Source organism: Schistocerca serialis, chromosome 8 (assembly GCF_023864345.2).
Source record: "Schistocerca serialis cubense isolate TAMUIC-IGC-003099 chromosome 8, iqSchSeri2.2, whole genome shotgun sequence".
Lineage (NCBI taxonomy): Eukaryota > Metazoa > Arthropoda > Insecta > Orthoptera > Acrididae > Schistocerca > Schistocerca serialis.
The window spans coordinates 552,838,858-552,846,165 of record NC_064645.1 but is presented as its reverse complement, the minus strand read 5'-3'; the positions used below and the strand labels follow the sequence as shown (position 1 = coordinate 552,846,165).

At 42.5% G+C, this 7,308-nt stretch overlaps 1 long non-coding RNA gene across 1 annotated transcript; it reads right to left on the bottom strand.

The window, feature by feature from the left end:
* Positions 1-6,060: 6,060 nt before the first annotated feature.
* Positions 6,061-6,646, bottom strand: LOC126416374 (uncharacterized). Its single transcript, XR_007575441.1, has 3 exons — positions 6,558-6,646; positions 6,289-6,399; positions 6,061-6,110 (listed from the first exon to the last, which is right to left on the bottom strand). It is a non-coding gene; the product is annotated as an uncharacterized LOC126416374 (long non-coding RNA).
* Positions 6,647-7,308: the final 662 nt, after the last annotated feature.

The following is a 7,308-nucleotide window of genomic DNA, read 5'->3' as shown; positions in this document are numbered from 1 at the left end:
GAACGAGAGCATTGATTTTGTGGACGTTTCCGTCACTTCTAGACGTTGAGGTTCGTTCTGAACGGGGTTGGTCTTCAATTGACATTTCTCCATTTTTAAAACGTGAAAACCACTCGTAGACTCTGGTTTTATTTAGGGCAGCATCCCCACAAGCAGCCTTAAGTATTACAATAGTTTCCGTGGCCGATTTCCCGAACAAGGAACATTCATTGACGCAACAAGTGAAGGTTGCTGAGTGTGGACGGGTTACTCCTGTAACCGAAATTTGCAGACCTGAAGATGGTTCTAGAAGAACCGAAACCGGTCATACGTATAAATATTTTGCAATCGAGACGGATTATAAGTACGAGTAACATTGCATAAAAAAGTGATTGCGGTATCCCTGCAGGCATTATGTCTCTTTTTGCAACGTTCGAAGATAGTTCATTGTCACTAACGCTGACTTAAAAAGTTTCAAGAATCAATGTTACGTGGAGAATCTAGGAATATATTTCATCCCCTAAATGTCACTACAGTGTTAATGACGAAGACAAGTTTAGACTAATTACAGCGACCATTGTGACATTTAAGCATACTGCACTGAGTCACTCCAGTGCCTTCTTACCTCAACTGAGACGTATCTGTCATTACGGCCGACGAAGGATGCTATTAGCAAAGTGATACTCTGCAGCTGGTATTCGGGCGGCTTCTCCGAGCCGTACCTACGAATGTTCTCTTTGGGAACCCAACCGAAGCCCTCCAACTTTCCTGGAAAACAAACAAAATCAAGCCACTAAGTACACACTGCTACCAACAGCACTAAACACCACTTCTTATCACATATCCGAGTTAGTTATTACTGTAAGCCGTTCTTGAATCATCGAGTTATGCATGTTACAAATTACACTACTTTCTTATCTTTCAATCAGGTTCAGTGGTGAAATACACTGTCTGTCTTGCTCATTGTATATCGGCACGTTGGTACCTGGGAACGTCTACAGGCATTATGAATCGCTAGGAGATCTCGCATCGAGAGGTGAGTACGGCATTACCTGGCTCGGGGCTCGATCTACATTATAGGTCTCAAGTCAGAAGTTATATAGTTACTTGGGTTTTTGTACGGCCGAGTGAATCATTGGTGTATAATTGGTTGCTTGTAGTTTTTATCTATATATATTTTGCTGGTAGCCCTCAAACGTTGAACATAGGCATAGCGCAACACGCAAATTGTTCTTTCTTTAACTGCGCAACGGTCGCTTCGGAACTGCCCTATTAACGCAAGCGAAAATCGACTGAATGTGCAAGGGCGGTAAGCGTCCAACACCTGTTGACCGAAATACTTTTGGTGTTTGTCGAACATTCTCCTGGCATTTATAGTTTGTGCCCATGATGTACAATATGTATTTGTGACACTAGCGCGTTATATTCCATAAAATTCAGAGTCACTTGATATGATATATGGGTAATGACGAATGAAACTGAATTTTGTTTTTAAATGTCTCTTTCACATTCAAGTCACTTTTTAATCAGTAGTTGGAAGACACATTATGTAATAATCATTGTAATCTACTGAGCTTACTGTTGGATGGGGGGGGGGGGTCGTTTCATTACATTAAGATATTCCATAAGTGCCGGCCGGCGTGGCCGAGCGGTTCTAGGCGCTACAGTCTGGAACCGCGCGACCGCTACGGTCGTAGGTTCGAATCCTGCCTCGGGCATGGATGTGGGTGATGTCCTTAGGTTAGTTAGGTTTAAGTAGTTCTAAGTTCTAGGGGACTGATGACCTCAGAAGTTAAGTCCCATACTGCTCAGAACCATTTGAACCAATTTGAACTCCGTTAAGTCCTGAAGTGTCGCGATTTGCATACAGCTCATTAATTCATTTGTGCTACATCTTACATCAGAGAGACATGCATGAGTGAGTGCTGTGGGACCCCAAAATATCTAGGACTGGTATTTGACACATCTCTTACTTCCACGAATCACTGCATGAACTGCTAGCGGAAAGTTTCCTCCAGGATTAATCTTATACGAAAACTGACCGGATCACAATGAGACAGTGATATGAAACTATACGAACCTCTGCAATGACAGTATGCTATTGTGCGGCAGAGTATGAGCGTCCTGTTGTATAATTCAACACATGGCAAACGACTGGACATATCTCTCAATGACTTCTTCAGAATCATAACTTGTTGCCTGAAATCCAGTCCAGTCGAATTGCCCTACCATCTCGCAGGAATGACATCACGTGCTGTACGGAAAGAAATAGTTCCCAATGAGGGAGGGAAGAAAGTGGAGTTAAAGGAATCGCATCCTCTGTATGTGCACAAACTGCATCTGCAACAACTGAAGTCAAGTAGGCGTTCCCGAACAAATTCACGGCGCTTAGATCCACTCCTGAAAAAGCTATGGAGGGCTATGGTCTACCTTCAACCTGGCTGTTTCAGAAACGCTATCTTCTGGCTATGATGAGAAATGGAAGGCTCGCAAGTCTCTGAATAGACTGAGATCTGGAGTTGGCATGTCAAAGTTTAATTTGGCGAGATGTGGCTACACTGATTAAGGTGAGTTCAGTGTGGATGTGGAGAAGACCAAACTGTTCATCAAATTCTTCAATTCCGCCTGTGTCCAGCCTCCTGCACAGAAGATGATCTTGATAAGGGAACAAAAGGGCCGAGTTTTGGGGAAATTGATATAGTCATAACATTTTATATATATATATATATATATATATATATATATATATATATATATCTGTGTGTGTGTGTTGTGTGTGTGTGTGTGTGTGTGTGTGTGTGTGTGTGTGTGTGAAGGTAGGAGATGAGGTTCAAAAATGGCTCTGAGCACTATGGGACTTAACTGCTGTGGTCATCAGTCCCCTAGAACTTAGAACTACTTAAACCTAACTAACCTAAGGACATCACACACATCCATGCCCGAGGCAGGATTCGAACCTGCGACCGTAGCAGTCGTGCAGTTCCGGACTGAGCGCCTGAACCGCTAGACCACCGCGGCCGGCGGAGATGTGGTACTGGCGGAAATAACGCTCTGAGGACCAGTCGTGAGCCGTGCTCTGGTAACTCAGTTAACAAAGCACTTGACCGTAATAGGAAAAGGTCCTATGTTCAAGTTCTGGTCCGGCACACAGTTTTATTGTGTCAGGATGCTCCGTTCACAGCTTTGTTCTCTCACGGTACAGCGTGAAGGTAATTCTGAAAAATGCAAACTGGCAGACACTTGAGAGTAAACGACAATCATATCTCCAAGATCAGCGTTAAACGAAAAACCGGTACGCATGGGACAGCATCCGCTACCTAATATGTATCAAAACGCCGCGCATAAAAACTGTGGGCTCGTACCTCGGGTTCCATTGATAAGGGAAAAGTAAGGTCGAGTGTTGTGGATAGCCCCTGGGCTATGTCCACTTGTATACACCACGGAAGGATCGTCTTACTGTAACTATCGTACAGCACAGGGTCGAAGTTTCAGTATTACACACTTCCTCCAGCTTAGGCAAATGGAGCAAAGCGGTTGGTTCTTTCTCCATTACATGTTGGCTAACGGTTTGCCTTAAGGGGAAACACTTATTTCATGGACGGTTTCAGAGAAAACCAGGGAAACATGGTTTTTGGGTACCAACACCCAGCCGCGGATTCCAAGGCGGCTATGCTCAGCAAATGGCCATAATTTTTGCTCTGTGTTCCTAAATCCTGATCTTGAACAGCCTTGAAACTTTCTTGATAACCTTATTCGTTTCCGAGTTACTGAAGTACAAAGCTACCCTATTTCTACGTGTAAAATACGCACGTAAAATACGGTGTGATGTGAAAACTTAGTTTATAAAGCGACATAGCAAGGAAAAACACGCTGTAAAATACTTCCGTTATCATCAGAAGGGTTCTGGGAACCACACGATATTCGAGGGCAATTCAAAAAGTAATAGCAAACTATCAGTATTAAATGCAGTTAACATGTCAGGTATTTGAAACCCGCGGAAGTGAAGATGCATGCGTAGAGAAAATTACCGCACATTCCAAAAGATGGTATGACAAGTTGAAGAGGAAAGCGACTTGAAACAAAATGGCCGCGTCCCTAGCTCTGTGTACCGTAGAAGAACAGTGAGCAGTAATACGATTTTTGTGGTCCAAGACCGTAAAACATCGAAAGCTCCATAGAAGGGTTTTGGAAAGGTAAGGAGATAGCTGTATCAGTGACAGAAGAATATACGAGTGGTGAATCCCTTTGAAAGTGAACGTATGTCAGTCACATATGAACAACGCTCTGGTCGTCCCAGCACGGCCGTTACTGACTAGTAGTGGTGGGCAGGAAATCGCGTATCTGTTAGAAATCACAGTGATTGAGAAGTCACAGATATCACAATAACAACTTTACAAAATCTAACTGCGATTTCAGTCACAGTTAGCAGTCGCAAGTAGCATTTCACATTCAACGCCGTGAGCCATTTGTTGGCCGAATTCCGTAGTGCTTTCTGCGATTTCAGTGACAAATCGCGGCTAGAAGTAGCAAGTAGCAATTAAAAAGCGCAGTTAACAGTGCCATCTGTTGAGCAAACTTCGTACTACGCTCATCTCTGCGACACGCTATCGAGTCTAACTGCGACTTCCGTGACAAGTCGCAACTAAGAGCCGCAAGTAGCAACTAAAAAGCGCAGTTAGCAGTGCCATCTGTTGAGCAAAGTTCGTACTACGCTCATCTCTGCGACACGCTATCGAGTCAAACTCCGATTTCCGTGACAAGTCACAACTAAGAGTCGCAAGTAGCAACTAAAAAGCGCAGTTAGCAGTGCCATCTGTTGAGCAAAGTTCATACTATGCTATTCGCTACCGAGTCAAACTGCGATTTCTGTGACAAATCGCAACTAAGAGTCGCAAGTAGCAACTAAAAAGCGCAGTTAACATTTTTTCCTAGTGCCATCTGTTGACCGACGTACGTACTTCGTTACGAGAGCCTTGTGCCTCACGAGATCGACGTGCTGTGTGTGACTGTGTGCATAATACTGAATACGAAGGGCTTATTTCAATAGTGGTACAAGTCCACTTTTGTTCATTTTGAGATACAGAGTCGTAAAGTTAAATGAGCTCTGAAAAATCTGCAGTTGAGATACCAGAAATATTCAAGCATATGGCTTCTTGCTAGAGATGAACCTTTATTTATGATTGTTTGGATCATTAATTTCAGAAGCATTATAGACAGATAGACAGAAAAGTGGAGATAATGGACTTGTACCACTATTGAAATAAGCCCTTCATATTATATGACGACATGCACATTCAGCGTCAGTTATGGTTGGTCAAACACAGCTGTGACTCTGAAAGTATTATATTAATAAGAAGCAACATTGCCTTTTTCTCCCGCAAATATCAAGTAACGTAACAAATGTGTTTGATTATGCTTCCAATATGACAGTTTTGGTTAATACTCCACATGCCTACAGGACTTTGCAATGTTAACACAGCAGAACTCAGACACCTGTATAAGTGTAGTGAAATAAAAACAGTATTATTGTGTCATATGTATGCCTCACTTTTGTTTCGACACAGTTCAAGACTCGGGAGAAAAGTTTTACACCTGGTGTTCTACATGGCAACTTCACACACAAGAACTTTTTGCCGACACTACTACAACCTACATAAGTAAGGTTTTCCTGTGTTACTTTCAAGTAATTCACTTAAGCTATTCCTGGTTTAATTGTAAGATCTGTACTTCCCACTTTCGTATCAACAGCCTCAAAATGCATATTGTAGACTTCGGGATATGTTACAGGTCAGTGTCACACCAAGATTGTGGAGAAAGGGGGGGGGGGGGGCGGCATGTCACTCTGCAACAAGTGTTTACCAATAAATATGTGGCGGAAAATTACGGGTACAGGACGGCTCAACATGTGGAAAATGAGATTTTCATTATTCGCTCACTGTATTTAACATTTATTACTTCTTTAAAATCGCACAACAACTTCAATATAACACAGTTTAATCACTCATCTGCACACTTATTTCGCAATAATGTCACTTTTAAACTGCAAATCCTCTAAGAGCTCTCTTGAATCTTCACAAGTCTCTCCCAACAGCCTTGATGTGGATAGATACGTACAGCAACCAGAACTGTGTCTGCAAAATCACAAGGATTGTTAAACAATTTTTGCTGTCACTAATTACAAGCAATATAATTGACAGAGTAGATTGCTAATATTTGCTGTAATGAAAGCCACTCAATGGGGTATATTTCACATTTGCAAAAACGATCTCACATAAGTAATTAAGTCCATCGAAACACTTAGAAACTAACCTCTCGTCTGACGAAAACGGTCTAAAGACGCAGTGGCAATTTCTCCAGATCTGCTGACAATGATATTTTGAGTTATCACTTTACTGAGTGACTGAAATGTAGTTCGGGTACCTGAGAACATAACAATATGTTAGAATTCATTTTCTAAACACGAACTATTACGGTACTGTATGGCTACTTACATATTAATTACACTATTAATATTTTCACAGTTGTTTCTTTAATACAAGATTAAAGCCAACGGAAGAACAAACGTAAAACATACTTACCAATGACAGGTTTGTTGAGATGCAATTTTCTGTGTGGACAGATGTAGCTTTTTCATTCGGTGGTAAGTCGCAGAAATCGCAGGAGTCACAGAAATCACAGAAGTAGCAGAAATCGCAGAAGTAGCAGAAGTCACAGAAATCGCAGAAGTCACAGAAGTAGCAGAAGTCACAGAAGTCGCAGAAATCGCGGAAGTAGCAGAAATCGCAGACTTAGGTTCCTTAACTGCGACTCTTAACTGCGACAAATCACAGTTAAGAATAACAGATACTGAAAAGTATCATTCACAGAAATCACTGATATCGGAAAATCGCAGTTTAGCCCATCATTACTGACTAGAATGTGGGACGCGCTGGCGCCATGATGGTGAGGACCGGTGTTTTTCTGTAGAAGCTTTAGCCAGGGAACTGACAAGGGGAGGCCACGACGTTTGGAACGCGGATTTACTGCAAACGTCGTGCAATCATAGTAGTCCATTAAGACAACAAAATGTGTAAGCAGTAGCGCGTACTTCTCAAGCGTTACTCATAAAATCGCAAGATAATTTCGGTCGTCGAATATATATATCTGCGCGTGGTCAATTTAACCATGAAGCGGCTGCAGACGTGGGGTGCTGGCACGGTAGCTCAGAAGCCGGCACGGTAGCTCAGCGTGTGCGGTGAGAGGGCTAGCTGCCCTCTGTAATAAAAAAAACTTAGTTAATGGATCAACAACGAACTGAAACGGGTGTCTTTCGACGTCCGCCCAGAGCAG